The following is a 21570-nucleotide window of genomic DNA, read 5'->3' as shown; positions in this document are numbered from 1 at the left end:
CAGAAGCGAGAGGAGGGACTCCCCGGAAGATCTCAAAGAGCGCGTAGGTTCATAGGGGACGGCACGGTCACAAAGATAGGCAGGTCCCAAACCGTTTAGAGCTTTATAGGTATTAACTACAGAAAAATGTGGCCACTGTTATAGTGCGTTATTGAGATTCTCCCCTCTCAATCCACTAAAATGGCTCAGATATGAAAGTAGAGGTTGAAAACCCCTTATATAGAATTCTGAAATTTGAAACATTCCAAACCCAAGAATTATCCAAATTGGTGACTGAGAAAATGACACCTTTGTTTGCTGATGGTTCAATGTACACTAACTTCTTATGTGCACAAAATTTTCAAAAATATTGTATAAATTCAATATGGGATATATGTATTAAACATAAAACATTAACGACTTCTATATAGACTTGAATCCCATCTCCAAGATATCTCATTATGTACGTGTTAGGGGTGTGCAAAGCTTCGGACCTCTGTGTCATACTTCAGATTCGTTAATATGAATCTCCAAATTACTAATCGGAAAGGGATCTTCCAAAGCATTTACAAATAGAAACATCAGCCTCCAAAACTTTTGGAGAGACTAATAAAGATTTATTGTTTCGGAGCTAGGCTGATACTGCTGGTAATTGTTCCCACTTCCTGAGGCGAATGAAGGACCACACCGCCTCCTCCTCAATTGGTGGTTTCTCCCAGAACTGAGGCCAAAGCTCCTGTCTGAGGTAAAAATGGGCAACAGGAGTTAATGGATTTGGCTGAGAGAAATAATTTTTGGTGGGTGGGAGGTGGGAGGAGGGACGGAGCGAGGCCTAGTAGCCCCTTTCTTCTCATTGTCAACCCCCCCCCCCAGCATTTGTGTAGCTCACCCAAACCTTATATTTTCCAAATTCCTGGTCCCTTCCCAAACTTTATAGCCCTTACCTTCCCCTTTGTTTTCTTAAAACTGCAATCCTGTCCTTCTGGCGCAAGCAGAATTCTGGGAAATGTAGTTTGGGAAGGCTGGGACCCTTGTAGCAGAATATTCAAAAGGCCTCACCCTAAACTACATTTCCCAGAATTCTGCTCATATCAGAAGAACAGGACTGCCTACATTAAAATCTCAGTATAGATTAATCCCATGTGCTTAAATTGGTTTTTTAAAAAAATCAGTAGACAGAAATTCAAAACACTTTCAGTCCCAAGCATTTTGAATAAGTAACATTCAAACTGTATTTCTTTTTAAAACAGTGTGAAACTTTATAAATTTTGGAAGAAAAGTCAAAATGAATGAGTGAAATTGCCATCTTCCCAATTGTTCTACCACCAAAATTTGTGACAGCATTCTCAAATTATCATTTGAAAATTAGGAATAGTTTTATCACAAAACTTTTTCATTCCCATTAAGAGCTATGGAGATCATGAATGGCATGCAAAGCAATGTGTTCTGTCTATGGGTCCCTATTTGCCATTTCTCATTTATGTGTTCACTTCTATTTTTCAGATGTTTTGTAACAATATGCAGACTTCATGTTCATAGCTATTTTAAATGCATTTCACTGTTGGTTTTGAATGCATTTCTTCCTTTAAATGTCAAATTTAAAATAATCTAAATGGTGCTAGAATTTTCTGCCTTCCTCACAGGCACAATTCCTAAATGCATAGAGCATTCTACATCAGTTGCAGTTGGTGGTATAATCTATTGAAAGACATGAACAGCCTCTGAGGTTTTTTCGATGTCAACAGAATTTGCAAGGACAGAATAATATTCAGCTGTCATGATGGTTGAGGAAGCTAGGATGAAGTTCCTGCTGTTGTACCCCTTAAATTAGCTGGAAGCCATTTTTTAAAAACGCACAAACATGGAACATTTTAACAGCATTCTGTGCATCAATATTCTTGTGAGCCAGTAAGCCTGAAGTCTTTACTCCTTCCACTAGTGAATTCATTTTCAACCCTTTTATGCTGTCAAGCCAACATGTTCAATTTCATTTTCCTGGAATACAAACAAAAGCAAACAACACCCATTAAAATGCTATAGATTTTCCATTTTGCTTTTAATGCTGAAGATTATTGATATTCTGATTACACAGCATTTATTAACTCTAAGCGTGCAATAATGGATTTTGCAATGTTAATTATTTTCATTATATACAATGTGAAATTGTTTAAATATTTTAGTTTCCAGTGGAAAAGGGGTTCTCAGAATTAACATATTGTACAATGGGCCTATAAAGAGAAATGTACCAAATAAATGTTTTTAAGAACACACAGAGGCAGTGAAAATAGTTTCTCAGCAGGAAAAAAATACGAAAGCCATATGTATTCAATTTGATTTTCAATGGTGTGTTTAAAATTAAAGTGGAACATTCATGTAGATTAGCATAATTTCTCCCACCAGTTGCTGATCACACTTTTTTCAACAGCATGTACCAGTTTTTCTAACATGGGGCAACACATGAAGCTTTAAGCTTGTCAATGGCTATGCAAAGTAATTGTTTAAAACATGGCACAGAATGTTGTACATGTAATGCTTTTCTTGTTTTAGCACTTAGCATTATATATCGAGAACAATATGCTAGGCACTGTACAGAAGAAGAAAAATGATCAAGTGGGCAGTCTACAGTAAACTAGTTGCACAAATAGATTCTTTGATTCCTGCACAGATAATTATACAAAATGAAATATGGCTCATACAGCATGTGGTATTGTCCTGTGCACACTTATCTACGAGCAAATCTTACTAAAAAGAACAAAAATCTCATTATATATGCATAGGAATGCAGAAATTAATACACACAAATCTTTCCTCAGAAGCAATAGAACAATGAACCAGAGTACAACAGAAAACAAAACTGTATAGCTGCTCCTATGTATCCAGAGTCTATATCCATGAATTCAGCTATCAGTGGCTTGGATTTTCTTTTTCTTTTTGTTTTTTTTAGTGAAAAGCAAGCCTTAATTTTGGCATTTTATAAGGGACACCAAATTACCTGCCATTGTATATAATGGAACTTGAGAATGCATGGATTTTGGTATCTATGTGAGGTTCTGAAAACAAGCTCCAGTGGATGCCAAGTGTCACACCCCAAGGCTGCAGGAGCACCCTGAAAACCAGACAGGAGCCAGTATAACACACAAGTGGTTTATTGAAGCATATATATATCTATGCGCACAGTTAGCAAAATAAGTCAGTAAAAGTATTAGTCCTTAATATGAAGTCTTTAGCAATTCAAAACAAGTTCAGCAATGTCCTTTTTATAATCCACCAGTGAAACTCGATATTTTCACAGCAAAGTCAAGAATAGTCCTTCAGAAAGAGCCAAGAACCAAGCTCTGCAAACTGCAACAATAATCCACTTGGAGAGTCCCGTTACCAAACAAGGAAAGCGATGTAAACAAGGCAAAGTCAGTCTCGACTCAGGAACAGGGAAAGCAAGGTAACAAGGTGAGGTCTACTCGGGAGTCACGGCATGGCGCAGCTTGCATGGAACTTGTTATGCCCTAGGCAGCTGGAGCACCGAAAACCAACACAAAGACCAATAACAATATAATATCTTTATTAAAGCAAGTAAAGTTCCAAAAGGAAATAAGCAGCAAAGTTGAATAGGTAACTGACCTCCCAGAAAATATCAAATTTAGTCCAATATGAAAAAGTCTTATGTCCAGTATTAGAGTTTAAAATCCAGAAACCGAAACACATTCAAATCTCCGCCTGAGTTTTGAGTGGGGAAAACAGCAAGTAGCAAAAAGAGTCCTCTAGAATAAATGTCCAATACAGGATTTCAGGGCAAGGCAGAAGCTAGATGTTCAGGAGCTGAAACGCAGTCCAAACTTGGCAAGGAGGTAGACCAACACCTGGTCTACTCAAGAGTAAGCGCACCATCAGGCCTCTTGGAATCCAGGAGCTGGAGACAATGATGTTTCTCAGTGAGAAGTAAAGTTGTCACCACAAAGGCAAGTTCTCAACACAACACTTTTATTGAAGTTCATAAACTCCCCCAAACCAGGTGCCTAATTCCCTAAAACTTCCCAAGAGAACTGAGCTTGTTACAGTTATTACACCAGGTGTCTAACTCCCCAATTCTTCCCAAGAGAACTGGGCTTAGCCATAGCTTTGTCTGGTTGATCTGTCTGTATGTACAAATGCCCTACGATCAAACACCAAGTTTTCTGTCGAATCTGGGCGAGCCGGCATTGTCTCAAGGGCATTCTTAATTGGCTCTGGCTTGGAATTGTCAACATGAGGCATCTGGAAGGGTGTTGAATCTTGCTGACTTGGGAGAAAACCCAAATTTTCTTCATCCTGGTCAGGAAAGGGCACAGGGTCCAGGGTCAAAGGTGCCCTAGGCATCACAGAACTGGGAACCTGGCGTGGTTTCCAGACAAGACACAAGATACTGGAACCTCTTCCAAGGAGAGGCAAAGTTGAAACTGCAATGAGAACACAAAGAGGAACACCTTTAAGGAGATCCCAAGGTTGCAAGATTAAGGGAGTGCAGGACCCAAAAAACTTCACACGGGAACAGTTAGTCATTATTGAGCCTAAGAACTAACCTCTTGCATTATTGAGCCTAAGAGCTAACCCCCTCCTTTTTGCTTCTATCTGTTGTAAAACACTCCCTCTGATTGAAAAGCCCATCTTCGCTCAAAACAACACCATTTGGTGTAGGCAAGATTGACGAGGCATCGGAATGTTCTCCAATTAGTGGATCCTCTGGCGTTATAACATCAGGCAGCTGCAAGACCAAGGGGCCCCGTTCCGGGCCAGGAATGTCTCCTGGATCCGTAGCATAGTCTGTTTCCAAATCCAACTCCTGATGAAATATAGGCCGAGATGGCTGAGCCACAACACCAAGCGCCTACTGTACCATTAATGTAACTGATAGAAGGGTGATGTTCTTGACATATTCCATATGCCAAATGCTGTTGATGTTGTAGGAATAATATTCATAATTCTGTATCACCTATTAACTATGTAACCACTTTAGTTACATAATTATTAGTGTTTCCTAGGCAGACATCCCTCCCATTCCCACTGTGATTTTTTTTCATGCCAGGAGCAAATTGAGGAACTGCAAGTCACTTCTGGTGTGAGAGAATTGGCTGTCTGCAAGGACGTTACCCAGGGGACACCCAGATGTATTCAATGTTTTTACCATCCTTGTGGGAGGCTTCTCTCATGTTCTCGTATGGAGCTGGAGCTAATTGAGGGAGCTCATCCATGCTCTTTCTGATTGGATTTGGACCAGCAATGCAACCTTCAGATCATCAGTCTTGCTGGCACAAGGGTTTAACCCAATGTGCCACCGAGGGCTCCCCCAGTGTGAATGTCAATGGTGCATTTTCATCAGTGTGAAGGAGCTGCATCTCATTATCGTTCCATCACATACGTGATTTTAGTGCAGAAGTTGGAAACAGGATCTCTGTGAAATTTCCCCCATGTGCTGAGTGTTGCTTGCTGGACAAGGCTTGTGCGAATGTCAGTCAGCTTCTCCTCAGTTGATAGGGAAATAGAACCTGTTGCTTACATTGACTGATGACTAGGACATTTTCTTGGTTGTTATGTATCCTCTAAAGTAGTGGTTATGTGGTAAATGTAAGTACAAATTAGTCATGAAAATTAATTATAATTTGAAATTGCCATGGATAAATGATATGAAATCCTGGGAGTTGTAGTTTATATGATCTTTAGCCTTCTCTGTCAATTATTACTGGTGTCTCACCAAATGACAAATTCCAGAATCCCATTGCATTGAGCCATAGCAGGTGAAGTTGCTTCAAATCATCATCATCATCATCATCATCATCATCATCATCATCATCATCATCATCATCATCATCATTAATTACTTATTAATCGCCCTCCATCCAAGATGCTCTAGGCGATTTACAAGATAAAATTGTAAAGGATAAAAATACATACATACAAATATTGATAAAACTAACATAGATTTAAAGCTCTTGAGTCTTGAGCCAGGTCTTGAGTGCTAGGGTAAAAGGCCCTAACTCATGCATGGCTCTCATATAGGGCGGCAAGGCATTCCATAAGGCAGGGGCAAAGTGGATAAATTCTACAGTGTAGACGCAATCATGGCGATACCAAAATTCAGCGAACTGCTTAAGGAACAGTGTGGATTTGTTGCCCAGTTTAAAAACTTACAGGCCCGAAAGGATGTCTGATACAAAGTCTCTGCTCAAAAGGAATCAGACATAGCCATGCAATACAATGTAAGACATTTTACCCCCCTTTGACGGCCATTCAAAAAAATCCACTCCCTCTCCTGATCGGCTCAGAAATAGTCAAGTCAGAATCTGGGTTTTCATTGGCTGGAGACTTCCTGTGATGTCAGAAGTGGAAAGAGTCTCCCTTGTGGCAGGAAAATGTAGAGCTGTCATTAGTCCTTTTGAAGCTGGAGTTGGATGGAGGATCCTCCCAGGGAGGAAATGGTGAGACTCGGCAAATGGTCTGAGGCAATATTCAAACAGTCTAGAATGGAATTATATGAATATACAAAAGGAGTTAGCCTCAGAGACAACGAAGAGGCTTATACAAATGTAGACAACTCAATGGGAAAATTCAGAGTGTTTAGTTATGATGAAACCCTCTGGTTGAGAGGGCTGGGGATTATCCCATTGTCTTGAAGAACATTTCTCTTCCATCTCCACAGGGTTTTGGCCTTGGTACATGATTGAGTTAATCCTTTCAGGAATGCCTTGGCTTGACTGAGTTGCTTGAAACCCAACCAAGATCTGCTTGTATGATCTACTTGTATGAGTCAGTAAATATATTCATAACATGCTCCATATGCTTAATTAAAATTATTGTGGTGGTGGTCAGATCAATTTCTTGGTAACAATGGGAAAATGTTAAAAGCCTTCAATATTCTTTTCACAATTCATTAATGTCAATCTTTTTCACAGGCACTTTTCCACATGGGTATAGAGGGATGGGATACAAATTATAAAAGATAAAATCTTGCAGCAATTTGAAATTACACAAGAATTCTCAAGTAATTGAATGATCGCTATAATATAAAGCAATCTAAACAATATATTCATTAAACATCAAGAAATATAAACAACAATGCAGAGAATACAGAGAACTTTCCCTATAAAGGTCAGTTCCAAAAGAATCTATCCTTTTGGAATAAAATTTGATGGACTGGGTAGCCCTCTCAGTCTCCTCCAACTATATGATTCTATGGGTTGTTGTATGTTTTTCAGGTTGTATGGCCATGTTCCAGAAGTATTCTCTCCTGACATTTCGCCCACATCTATGGCAGGCATCCTCAGAGGTTGTGAGGATCCTCTGAGGATGCCTGCCATAGATGTGGGGAAAACTTCTGGAACATGGCCATACAGCTCGGAAAACATACAACAACCCTGTGATCCCGGCCATGAAAGCCTTCAACAACATATATTATTTATTTTATTTATTTGCAACATTTATATACCGTCCTTCTCACTGTGATGACTCATGGGCCATGTAGTCCCGTTCCTAGCGCTGTTGTGACAGATGAAGAGGAAAACTTGGGTTTTCCACCGTTTCAGCCAGAATTGAAACTTTCCCAGCCTGAATTGGAGCCCTTGCACCTGCAGGAGGTTTGTCTTCCAGAAATCTGCCAAACAAGCCCTGAGTCAAAATCTCCCCCATTTTCTCGCCGTAATTATTATCAACAACAAAAAGGAGTTCAACAGGCTAATCGCAGAAGCCTGAGAATCGCAGCCAGGCATTCAGCTGATTAAGCCTGCTTTCATGAGAAACTTTAGGGAGTTATGCATCTGGACACAGGGATTGACTTTCGGTTCTGTTTCCCCAGAGAAGTGTTCTTTGGTGGGAAAACGAGACCCTATTTAGGTTCTTTGCCCTGTAGGAATCTTGCGGAGTCAATTCGTCAGCAACTGGAGTAGGTTGTGTGTGGACAGCGCTACTCCCGCTTCCAAGCATTCGTTCCCGCTTCCAAGCCTTCTTTCCCGTTTCCAGCCTTGTTTTGCTCCACGGACCTTGCCTTGCTTCCTAGGACTCAGCCTTGCTTTCCAGGACCTTGCCAAGTATTTACCACGGATTTTGTCCCTGATCCTCGTTCCTTGTTGCCTCGTATCAAGCCTTGTGTTTCAAGAATCAAGTTTACTTCCTAGCCTTGCATCAAGTTCCTTGGACTAAGAACCTTGTCATCTCCCCTCACCTTGCTTGGCAAAGTGAGTGTTTCGGTTATTGGATTACAACTTTGGACCTTAATATTTTGTATTGGACATTGTTTTCCTGGACTATAATTGACCTTTCCTGAAAGGTCTTCTTCTGAACTATATTCTACACTTATTTTTATTGATTTTACATATTTCCTTAATAAAGATATTAGATAGATTCTGGCCTCTGTGTATGGTTATTGGTGCTCTGCAGCCTGGGTCGTGACACTCACCCCGAAGGGGACTCAGGGCAGTTTACAAGTATATATACATACAATCTATTATATTATACAACTATATTGCAATATTATTAGTAATATTGCACGTAATATAAATATACAATTATAATAGTGAATTATAATTATTATTACATTGTATTACATCATAATATTATTATTAATATTACATGTATATACAATGTATTATAATATTAGTATAGTATAATATTATTATATATTATTATATCATTAAATTGATACAGGAGACATGGTGAAAAGATGTCTTCCTGGCCCCGTCTTCTTCATTCTGCTCCAGAATGGCAGTTAGACCTTGGAGGGGGGGGGTGCTCCCATCTGATGGTAAAGGAGACATGGTGGAAAGATATATGATTCTATGATTATAACATCATTGCCGGGGAGGAGTTTGTAGCTTTTCTATAAGGAGAGTGCCATAGTATTCTCCCAGGTGAACTACATTAGTGGTAGGGATGAGAGAAAAGTATCCTCCAATCTCAAAGACAAGGTGGACTCATATAGGAGAATGTGGGCCTTCAGATAACCCTCCCATTTTATCTGTTAGCGCAACTCAGGCGGTATTTTGAAAAAAATTGGGAAAATGGTTTCTTCAGAAGAATAGGCAATTAAATAGCTAGTGGCCTTTTGTGAGTTTTTCCTTGGTCTTACCTACAAGAACTGAGATAATAATTGTGATTTATAATAACAAACCACAGCTGTTTCCAAGTATGGTCTTTTACTTTGGGGTTAGTTTGACCAAGATGTTCTTTTATCTGCTCCTCAGTTGTTGGCAATTTGCATCAAAGATGCCCAGAATATTGGAAAACCCCCTTTTTTTTCCTTGTTGGTTTAAATACAAGTAAGTAAAAATTGGGTTTTTTTGTATGAGTTTTAAGTCTTTCAAACATCTTTGGGGATTTTGTATGACTAAACAACTTTCCCTTTCTCTGTACCTCATGATATCAAACAAGTAATGTGAATTTCATTGATCAACACATGATAAGTTTTTTTGTATGAGTTTTTTTGTATGAGTTTTAAGTCTTTCAAACATCTTTGGGGATTTTGTATGACTAAACAACTTTCCCTTTCTCTGTACCTCATGATATCAAACAAGTAATGTGAATTTCATTGATCAACACATGATAAGACTTTGGTTAAGAGTCAGAAGTTCTATATTGAACTCCACTACACAGTTTAATCTAGTTATCTGGTTATTTTTTAAAATCACACACCATTATTGTGTTAATCTATTTTTTTCTTTATTTTTTAACTGGACAGTGATGCAACCTAATAGCATGGTGATTTTCACACCTCACACAATAATATTACACAAATATGATGGAATTAAGTCATGGTGCAACTTTCAGGAAATCTATACTGTAGAATTAATGCAGTTTAATTTCCAGGAATCATGAGAGCTGTGATTGTGCAACATCTTTTACCTTCCCAGCTAGAGAGTGCTGGTGACCTACCAAACTACAAATCCCAAGAATCTATAGCACTGAACCCTAGAAGTCCATGTGGTATCAAACTACATTACTTTTACAGTGTAGGTGCACTTAATGTTGCATCTCTTAAACACAGATGGGACAATTAAATATTGGGATATGATAATGATAAGTGTGGACAAAGCAATTGGCTGTTATGGAGTGATTTGAAACAAAGGATTACAGAGTGGAGGAAAAGGGAAAGTTCAGAAACAGATTTTGATCAGATATTAAAATGGAAATTAAAGAAGGAGAAAGGCTTGATAAATTTCAATTATAAGAAAATAGTTGAAAAATAATATAAGCTGAAACAAACATTAGTTTAGATATGGAAAGAGGATTTAAAATGCAACAAGTCAGACACTGAACTCTGGATTAATTCAATCTAAAAAATTTAACATATTAGGACCAGAGAAACACAACAGAAAATATTGACCAAATAGTACAGATCCCCAATTAAATTAGCCCATATGACTAAATTATTGTAAAGCTATGTTGGCAAAAATGTGGCGAAATTTGGCATATGTGGTGGAACTGTGAGAAGACCCAAAAATATAATAAAATAAAGAGATGGAAGAACTATTAGGGCAAAGGTACAGCTGAATAAAAGATTTTTTTATTCAGAAAATTGAAGGCAAGAGTAGCACTAACAAATGGGCAGATATCATAAAACATATGATATAAGAGGCCCAAACAACAGTAGCCTTGGGCTGGAAAGAGCAGGAAAAATGGGAATTAAAAATGGTTTGAATATTTAGCAGATGATATGCTCCAGGATTATATTTTTTAAAGGAGGATGAAACATTCAACAAGCTCTTGTAAGAAGAATTGGGACTTGAATTGGGGAACTCTGATAGAGCAAAAGGAAAAAGAAAATACAAATAATTAAATCACACTTTCTTCACGATTGATCCAAATAATACTCAAATTGAAGATACATCTGTTCCCAGTGGGTGGGGTTTGAAAGGGGTGGGGGAGAAAAACTGCTGGACACAAGTGGTGGATAAGAATGAATTTGGGATTGGTAAGGTTAAGTAAATAAGATACATGATGTTGAGTGAAAATGTAAGTAGAATTTCGTTATCGAGATTTGTATTACTCTACTTGTGTCTATAATTTGTTTTTTTAAAAAGATGCACTCAATGTTGCACAAAACAGAAGATCTGTATCAATATTGCTAGTAATTTGGGAAGTGGCTATAGAGCAACCTCCTATGTAGTATTCGTCTAGTTGGCTGGTTGAAAGCAAGCACTGAGACAAAAGAAATGTGTTCCTTGTTTAAGTCCTTTTGAACCACACACTTAAAACACTGAGGGATACCTATTTGAGTCACTCCATCATGAAAGTATTTTCCCCTTATCTACATACAAGTCTCTTTTTGGTTCTCTGGGGTCTGATCAATGACCCTTCTCAAAACCTGCTTCCTGCATTGCTCTATTATTTTGACTGACATATGTATCAGTGTATTTAGATGCTGCAGCTCTGTTCCTCAAATGTCAAAGTTCAGTCTGCTCTACACTCATTCATCCTATTCAGCCATTTAGATTCTAACAGAAATTTCACACTGGCTAGAGAATCAATATCTGTTGATCAATGACCTGCAGGTCCAGCCTGCTGCAGGATCCCATAAGGGCAAGCCAGCCAGAGTCCCAAACCTGGCCTAGATGAATTCAATTCATAATGCTGTGTAATGTAAAAGCACTCCAGAAGGTTTCTGCAATGACACTGAAGGATGTTTGGAAGCTATATTTGGCTTTTATCATTGATAAGCTGTATCCACTTTCTAGTGCTGTAATCAATACACATTGTGTTATTCTTTCATAAAACTAGTTCAGTTTCTTCTTGAGTATCCTTGAGCCTGCTCTGATGGAGCTCTATGTGCATCGGACTTCCAGGATTAACACAGCTTCTATATAATTAATGTTGCCTTCTCCAACAAACAAACCAATTGATACTCTGATATATTGTGCCCCAGACCTTTTCTCCCTTCTACCAAGGCAGACTGCAACTTTGCCTTCTATCACATTTTTTCAAATGTGGGGAAAAAGTGAAAGTAGTAAACACACTGCTGTGACATTGCTAGAGTATTGTAAGTGCCCGGCTGTAGTGATATTAGGTGGATATTAGCTTTGTGTTATCAGTATAAAGCTTTTTTGGGGGGGGGGGCGACGACGGGGGGCATGAATCATAATGGTTAGTTCAAATATTTTCTGATACAAACAATCACCACAATTTTCTTTTGTTTGAAGCCATTACTTGCATTATTTTCCTTTTCTTTCTTTTGGCATAATTTAACAACAACAACAACAACAACAACAACAACCCCTAGCAGGTAGACAAAAACAAATTTCCCTGTTTAGCTCCTATATTGAGTAATACTGGAAAAATAATGGTGATCTACAAATATTTCTACATTTAAAAAAGCATTTATGGTAGGAGAGTGAAGGTGAAGTATAGTTCTCAGGAAGTGAACTGACTTAACATGAAATAGTTAATATACGGGGTAAGGTGGTACAATATCCAAATACAGCAGAATCTTAAACTGTACTAATTGTAAAAATGGGGAATACTTTGTCAAATTGAGTTTTTTTCTTTTTCAAGAGAATAACAATCTCTTTGAACAAGAAAGTTATTTTGTCTGGCCTTGTGTTGCATTTACTGCTTGTTTTATATACCGACACTGTATCTCACTTTTCATCCAAAACCATAACACTTTGAATTTGTGTAGTGCCTTTACAGTATGTTTTCCACTAACATATTCTAAGGAATACTTCCAACCACCCATTAATGTAGATCAGAATTGTATCTTCCCATTGTAGACATACTAAGGAAACAGAGTAAGATGACAGGAGGGAATGATGCCAATGTGAGTAGCTTTGGAAAAAGATCTCAAAACTTAGGGTGACCTGCTCCCTTTACCTTTTTTGACAGGTCTCTGACAACATTGTTTTGGTTACTTTGGAAGTGAAAAAAGGTACTTGTCATTTGCTTAAAATTATCCCACCCTCTTGCACCCTGTCATTTGGAGCATGAGCTTGAATCAATTGTTCATCTTGCTGGGATATTTACCTGACAGTTTGGTTGTGAATACATACTCATAGTACTGTGAACCCTCTTTTTAAAGCCAATTTCTGCCTAAGAAATAAGTGTCTGACATTGCCAAAGCAAACATGAAAGTGATAAGGGATTGTAAAGGTGTCATCTCCACAGAAACCGGTTAAAAATGAGAGTGCACCTTCTTGTCTGTAATAGACTAACAGTGCTGTGCCATTCATCATTAGACCAGGATCTGATATGGCACTGGCACCATGTACCCATCAACTTATTGATTTCTGCTGAGGAATCAAACACCAGCAAACGTAGGGTGGGCTTTCTCTGCAGTCTGGGAAAAGGTTTTTATCTGTATATTAAAAATTGTCACTGGTAGCAACTCTGCTGAGGATAGGATATTTATTCTAATCAATTGTAAAACCATAAATTCAACTATTTTTTTCTATGGCATCTGAGGATATGAAAATCTCATTCCTGAGTGTGTTGTGTTTTTCCATTTCACATCTGAATCCATTGTTTGAGATTTTTATACATTATAACTGTATTCTCAATTTGCTTATGATGCAATAAACAAATAAAATCTAAACCTTGTGCCTGTGCTTTTTCATATTGTGGTAATTTTGTTCCTTCACAGAAATTTGGGCATATTTAGGCACATCCTATTCCTACAGTATCCTTATTAACACATTTTTCTCAACCTTTGTGTTTTCCCACAGTGGCTAAAATGAACCTATGTGTATTTTTCAAAATTATAAAAAAGAACCTGTCACTTGCAGTTGCCTATGAGCTATTCTATTCAATCTGATTGTTGTTGGTCCACTCCTTTAGGCTTCATGCAAATCTACTATTTGCCAAAATATATAATCCTCTGCTTTTTTCCCCATTTCTGGCTGAATAAACCATTGGTTTATCCCATCGAATACAAGATCTGCCAAAGGGCCACTTGTGGTCTCTTGGTATCAAATTCGTTAGTTGACGTGTCCATCAGCTGTCATTTGTTTATGCTATATGCCCTGCCCATTATCTTTATGCCTCATAGATCTCATTGACCATGTCAAGTACCCTGGTTCTTTGACACAGTTCTTTGTTACTGAATTTTTCTCTTATTGTCATGCCACACATCCTTCTTTCCATTGCTCTCTGAGTCACTGCCTGTTTTTCCTCCTCTAACTTTGTTGCTTCCCATGTTTCAGGTGCATATAACATTGCTAGTATAATTGTAGTGTTGAAGATATCTGCTCTGACCCTAATTGGCCGTTTAGCACTTGTTAGAACTGTCTGGTTTCGATTAAAAGCCATTCAAGCCCCCTTTCATCTTCTTGCCCATTCTCTGTGATCACAAGAATAGAAATCTGAAACGTATTTTTTTTTATGTTAATAAACTCAAAGATCATGCTTTGGATACATGCATACATTAAAACCCTTGATTAATGCAAATTTTTTTATCTCTAATTGAAAGGGAAGAGAGATGAAAAGTTGATCCCTATGCTTTTTAGAAGAACGTTGTGAGATTACCTTTGATAGTCTTCAGCATTTTCAGCTGAAGTTTGGTTGTATGGCACATATACAGACTAGCATGGATCATGAAATAAGCTGAATGTAGGAATCTTACACTGACAGATTGTTCATTTGTGTCACAACACTAGAAACAGCATACTACATACATGAAACCATGGGTAAAACTTTTCTCAACTTTCATACACTATGTAATTCTTTTCCTGTGGAAATACTGACATGGCCTTTGTTTTGATGTCTCTCTATCTGGGAATCTTACTCCTATTGAGGTAACAGTTTGGTTTTTGATCTTATGATATTGTTTTAAATAGTTTATTCAAATTATTTTGGATTATTTTAATGTGACTTCATTGAGTGACATCTAGTTATACATGAGAAAATATTTAAATAAATTGTTGCAGGGTGATTGTAGAATACATGAAATACATGAATATGTTAAGAGTAACTTTTCAATAATTTAAAGCATAGGTTCTTTTTTGCAATTTCAGTGTAAGAGGTATATCAGAACTTTCACAGAACAACAAAGAATGACATTGGACATATAGACATATACAGATTCTATGCAACTACATTGGATTCAGAAACACCCTACAGTTGAATAACAACAAACAGATGGAGGGATTACATTTTTACTCAGCATTCACACACATGTTCATGCATTCATCCTCATACACACATCCAAATATTACTATATCCCCCCTCTCCTTGGAGAAGCACCTGCTTAGGCCAGGCCCTGCTTTCTCTGCAGTCTGCCAACACATAGTTCCAAAATGTCAAAATGCCAAAACTTCAAAACTGCAAATGCATCTTTTCTTCCTAAGAACAACACCAAGGATCAGACCCCTGTTTCCATACAGCAGAAGTGATACATTATCATGACTCCAATATGCACTCCTTCCTCTTCCTTTGAAAAAAGAAGAACCAAAGTGACTAGACTCTGTGTTCCATTGCATTATCTGCCACCAGGGCTGGCCCTAGGTAATTTTCAATTGTAAGTGAACAGAATTTTGGCGCACCCCCCTCCAAACTAATCACTGAAAAATAAAAGCGTTGGATAAGCAAAAATGTTGGATAATAAGGAGGGATTACGGAAAAGCCTATTAAACATCAAATTACATTATTATTTTACAAATTAAACACCAAAACATCCTGTTCTACAACAAATCAACAGAAAAAGCAGTTCGATGCATGGTAATTACTATATTTGCAAATTTAGCACCAAACATTGAACTGTGATATAGGACAGTGTGGACTCAGACAACCCAGTTCAAAGCAGATATTGTGGGTTATTCTGCTTTGATATTCTGGGTTATATGGCTGTGTGCAAGAGACCTGAGGGTCCTTCCACACAGCCATATAACCCAGAATATCAAGGCAGATAATCCACATTATCTGCTTTGAACTGGATTATATGGCAGTGTGGACTCAGATAACCCAGTTCAAAGCAGATATTGTGGGTTGTTCTGCTTTGATATTCTGGGTTATACAGCTGTGTGGAAAAGACCTTAGGGTCTTTCCACACAGCCGTATAACCCAGAATATCAAGGCAGATAATCCACAATAACTGCTTTGAACTGGATTATATAGAAGTGTGGACTCAGATAACCCAGATAAAGGCAGTTATTGTGGGTTATTCTGCTTTGATATTCTGAGTTATATGGCTGTGTGGAAGAGCACTGAGGGTCCTTCTACACAGCCGTATAACCCAGAATATCAAGGCAGATAATCCACAATAGTTGCTTTGAACTGGATTATATAGAAGTGTGTACTCAGATAACCCAGATCCAGGCAGATATTGTGGGATATTCTGGGTTATATGGCTGTGTGGAAAAGCACTGAGGGTCCTTCCACACAGCCATATAACCCAGAATATCAAGGCAGATAATCCACATTATCTGCTTTGAATTAGATTATATAGAAGAGTCCTGAGGGTTCTTAGGAATCCATAGGAATTGGAAGAGTCCTGAGGGTTCTTAGGAATCCATAGGAATTAAAAGGCCACCAAAAGGGAATCCGGCCCCCGGTATTTAAAAAAACTCTAAAATCAGGACAATAAATGAAGAACAACACTCTGAAAACAGGGGAAATCCAGACCGGAAACAATCAGGGCCAGCTAACACCTCCCAACCAAGCATGACCCCAGGGAGGAAGCAACCAGGCTTTGAAGCTGCAAGGCCATTGCATGCTAATCAAAATGGCCAATGGCATAATCCACACCTGTCTCCGGCAGACAAGAGTTCTTCCTTTCTCCCACCCCGAACATCATTCCACAAATATATAAACCTCACTTACCTCAATTCCAACAGACCTCACAACCTCTGAGGATGCCTGCCATAGGTGGAGTTAACCATCAGGAGAGAAAGCTTCTGGAACATGGCCAGGCAGCCCAGAGATCTGGCCTCGAGGAGGCAAAGGCCAGGCCGTGGCCGCAGAGGCAGGCCAGGCTGCGGCCATGGAGGCAGGCCAGGCCGCGGCCACGGAGGCGACGGGGACAAAGCAACGGAAGGAGAGGAAGGCCACGCTGTAGGAGGAGGACCAGGAGGGAGGCCCAGGCATGGCCTTCCTCTCCTTTCACTGCTTTGTCCTCACCACCTCTGCCTATTCCGCCTCCTCCTCCTCTCGGCGTCTCTGACCATTACGCGAGCCTGGGAGGAGGAGGCAGGGGTGTGCATGCATGCATGCATGCATGCACACGGGAGGGGGAAGGCGAAGCGCACTCAGAGGACATGCCCCCTCCCAGTGGGGAGGGTAAAAAAGAAAAAAAAAGACAAAAAGAAGCTGCTCATTAGCCTTAGGGAACTTGGGGGTGCCTCAACCGCGCCCTCCAGAGGATGGCACCTTCAGAAACCACGTAGTTTGCCTACCGGTTGAACCGCCCTTGTCTGCCAATGCCATACACCATCTCCACTGAGCATGGCAGGTGAACAGTGTGGCTGTCTGTCACAATTTCTGGACTCATAAGGTAACTTATATAGCAATATTTTCTGATGTTGTCCCAAAATTGTAAATGAATGATAGACATCTTCCATCCTGGCTCCATCTCATTTACCTGGACCTGATGGTGAGTCTTCCTGATTGGTGTTGGCCTAGTGTTGACTTTCTTCTTAACAGTTGTAAACATTTCCTTAATTTGAAAGAACAATTGTCTCTGCCTCAAAAGTTCATCAAGTCAGCAAATGTTGACAGATGTAAACATTTCTCTTATCACTGTCACAGTTCTTATCACAGTTTACCAGGAAGGTCAACTTTTTCAGCTCTCATTAGTCGGTTTTATTTACAATTCAGCAAGCAGACAGTTAGTCATTGCAGGCCTTAATATCTTTGAATGGTGTCTCTGAAATTATTAGCTCTCATTCATTCCTTCCATACAGTTCATTCAAATCCACACATGCCAAATCCACATTTATCAAATCTGCACACACTATTTTTGTGGCAAATATTTGAACTGTATTATCTTCCCCACTCTCCATGTTTCTGTGTTGGTAATTGAAAGCTTTACCTATGCTGGAACCCACCTTGAGTCCCTTCAGGGAGATAGAGCAATATACAAATAAAGTTTTATTATTATATTCTAATATTATTATCAATTGTGTCAATTTTTCTCAGCAAAATTAAGTCTTTGGCAAAAATAAAATAGTTTATAATCTCTCATAGAGTCTTATAGTTAAGTCCATATAAGCATCAATGAAGCCATTGTGAGCTTTATAATATACAGAAGGGCAGAATCTGCCCCTTTTGTGACTTTTTAAAAGGTACTGGATGTAGGTGGTGTTCAGCATGCATTGAAATGTCAGCAAGAAAGGGAACAAAAGAACATAGTGACAGCTAGTCTGGTTAGAAGGTTATACTTCAGACATTGTCATATTCCTTGTCACTAGCTGCTATTTTTTTAAATCTTCAATACGCAAAATAGCCTTTGAGCCAAATGGTTCTATAGAGAGTAAAATTCAATTATTTCCTCTATTTAAAAGTCCTCACTTGGACACACTGATCAATTTAACAAGAGCAAAAAAGAATTTGACCTTAACTTTGTTCTGGGCAGTGGTACTCTCCAGAAGTGAGACAGAGTGACAAGGCTGTCTGCTCTTTTCCCAGCTGAATGCAAGAGATTTAAGATGAAAATTATTTTCAGCAGAAAAGTATCATGCCATTTTATTATACTACACATTTTTTAAAAGTTTCTATCCATTTTTTGTTAAAACTCTTGGAGGGGTAAAAGGGTGAACCTCAAAGTCTTGGTATCCATTTATTATTAAAATCCTCGAAGAGGTAAAGGGACGAATCTCTATTATTATAATATCTGTTACTGCCTTGATCACTACATATTTACAGATTTCAGAATCAAGAACAATGAGAGATTCCAGTTTCATGTGTTCTGTTTAAGGTACCTGTACTCCATGTTCACACAAGCTCACAACTGATTGTAAACTGTAACTGTTAAAGCAACACATCTGTATCATACGTCTTACTTCATTAATATAAATAAGATGACATTTTATGAGATACTTATTACTACTAACAAATTGAAATTGAATCCAGACAAGACAGAGGTCCTCCTGGTCAGTCGTAGGGCCGAATAGGGTTACAGCCTGTGTTGGACGGGGTCGCACTCCCCCTGAAGACACAGGTTTGCAGTCTGGGGGTTCTCTTGCACTCATCGCTGAGCTTGGAGCCCCAGGTTTCGGTGGTGGCCAGGGGAGCCTTCGCACAATTCAGACTTGTGCACCAGCTGCGCCCGTTCCTTGGGAAGTCTGACTTGGCCACAGTGGTCCACGCTCTGGTTACATCCCGTCTGGACTACTGCAATGCTCTCTACGTGGGGTTGCCTTTGAAGACGGCCCGGAAGCTCCAATTAGTACAACGGACGGCAGCCAGATTAATAACTGAGGCGGCATACAGGGAACGCACCACCCTTCTGCTAAGCCAGCTCCACTGGCTGCCGACATGCTACCGAGCCCAATTCAAAGTACTGGTTTTGACCTATAAAGCCCTAAACGGTTCTGGCCCAATCTACTTGTCCGAACGTATCTCTTCCTATGAGCCAGGAAGATCCCTAAGGTCATCTGCTGAGGCCCTGCTCTCTGTCCCGCCTGCCTCACAAGCGCGGCTGGTGGGAACAAGGGACAGGGCCTTCTCGGTGGTGGCTCCCCGGCTGTGGAACACCCTCCCCAAAGATATACGGCAAGCCCCAACCCTTTTGAGTTTTAGAAAAGCCTTAAAAACATGGCTATGTGCTCAGGCTTTTAACGAATAAACGACAAAGACCACCCAGACTGATGTATGGATAAAGCACGAGGATATTGGATGAACGGATTTTAACCATATGTTTTATATTTTATACTGTATTTAACTGTATGTAATAGATTTTATATGCTGTTTGTTTTATTGATGTGTCGGCATTGAATTGTTGCCAATTGTACACTGCCCTGAGTCCCTTCAGGTGAGAAGGGCAGGATAGAAATATTGGAAATAAATAAAATAAATAAATACCTCATCATATGGGGCTGGAATTGACGGCACACAGTGTGCCACCTCTGTGGGTGAAGGAGGGTAGAATCGGCATGCCGCCACGGCAACATGAGAGGCTTCCTGTGTTGTCATAATCTATGTGGGGGGGGGGGGGAGAAAAAAAGAAATCAAAGTAAATTGTAAAAGAAATGCTGTGAGAAGAGATTGAAAGGATGAGAGAAAGGGAGGGAGGGAGGGAGGGAGAGAGAGATGACAAGACATTTATTTTCTGAGACAGGATTCCAGGCACAAGAGGCCGCAATGAAGGACAGAACACTGGTTTTCAGAAAAGTGATCTTACATAGTACATAACCAGACTTAAAATATGAGTGGGATAATGCCACTGGGTGCCTTTAAAGCAACAACAAAGAGGTAGAAGAGGACAGGGACATTAATGTAGGTAACTCAGGAAAAGGTTGACATGGAATATCAGAGGAAAAGTTAGTAATTCAATTTGACAGTTAGGTTTCAGACAGAGGTGAAGGTACTGAGGTGTGATAAGGAATGGCCATAGGCAAGGAGATTGCAGTAAATGGGATGACAGGTGCTCACAGTGTGAGGCAGAGTAGCTCAAAAAGGCACCCACTGGCATTTACATGATCAGTGATTTTCTTATCACCATTTCCCCCTAGCTGACTAACAAGACTGGATATGAAACTGGATATTACATCAGCTTTTAACCACTCACTATATAATCACACTGAGGATGCTGTTACTTTAAAAGATCCTATGACACTTAAACTGTACATAAATCTCATCTTATAGAAAAAGTGAACAAAAGAATGGTTTGATACATTCCAGAATATTTTTAGTGTAAGCTGACTATACCTTATCTGGATTTCAGAAATCTGAAATGATCCAAACTATAGAAGTTACACCATATATGTACCTGTAATAAATTTGCTAGGCTGAAGAGATATATACTTGAGAGAGATAAAACTGGAGAGAGAAGTCAGGTGTTGTGAATGAATCTTCCAAAGCTGTTAGTGACAATGGTAGGATCAGGAAGGGAAGGAAGACTCTTCACGAGGAGGGCTCATTGGAAGACTTACACAGGAAAAGGGTCAGGGAGATACTTGAGGAATCCTCAGATGAGGATTCATTTGGGGATTTGGAAGGGGATCCTGAGGTGGAAATGTCTGTTGAGGACCCGGTGGTGGCGGAAGGAGTTGGCATAGACTGGGCACGGACTCTGGAGGATCTTGGGGAGGAAACTGGGCCCATGGATGCTGAGGACGCAGGAGACGCTTGGGGTTCTTCAGAAGCAGACCCCACATGGTTTGTCTAGAGGAATGAGGGCAATTCCGCAGGTGGGGACAGGGTTGGGCGTGGGTAGGGTGATTCTGGCTCTAATGAGGAACTTGGGATGCCTGATCCTAAGGCGTTTGCTGTTTGGAGCTCGGACTCTGATGAGGAGCTTGGGACACCTGATCCTAAGGCGTTGGTTGTTTGGATGCTCAAGGAAACCTAAATAAATTGGGGATTTTTGACCATTGTTCTTTGTGTGTGGCAAGGTGTTGTTGGGCGCCATTGGGTTTCCTATACGTGACTCCGAAGACTGGCTTGGGACTTTGCAACCGATCTGCTGCTCGCCTCTGTCGTTTTGGC

General features: G+C 39.6%; 1 long non-coding RNA gene across 1 annotated transcript; it reads right to left on the bottom strand.

The window, feature by feature from the left end:
• Positions 1 to 1215: 1215 nt before the first annotated feature.
• LOC134299411 (uncharacterized) lies at positions 1216 to 20067 on the bottom strand. The gene is made up of 3 exons (XR_010006620.1): positions 19945 to 20067; positions 18477 to 18549; positions 1216 to 1974 (listed from the first exon to the last, which is right to left on the bottom strand). It is a non-coding gene; the product is annotated as an uncharacterized LOC134299411 (long non-coding RNA).
• Positions 20068 to 21570: the final 1503 nt, after the last annotated feature.

Source organism: Anolis carolinensis, chromosome 1 (assembly GCF_035594765.1).
Source record: "Anolis carolinensis isolate JA03-04 chromosome 1, rAnoCar3.1.pri, whole genome shotgun sequence".
Lineage (NCBI taxonomy): Eukaryota > Metazoa > Chordata > Lepidosauria > Squamata > Dactyloidae > Anolis > Anolis carolinensis.
This window is presented reverse-complemented; position numbering and strand designations above follow the sequence as displayed.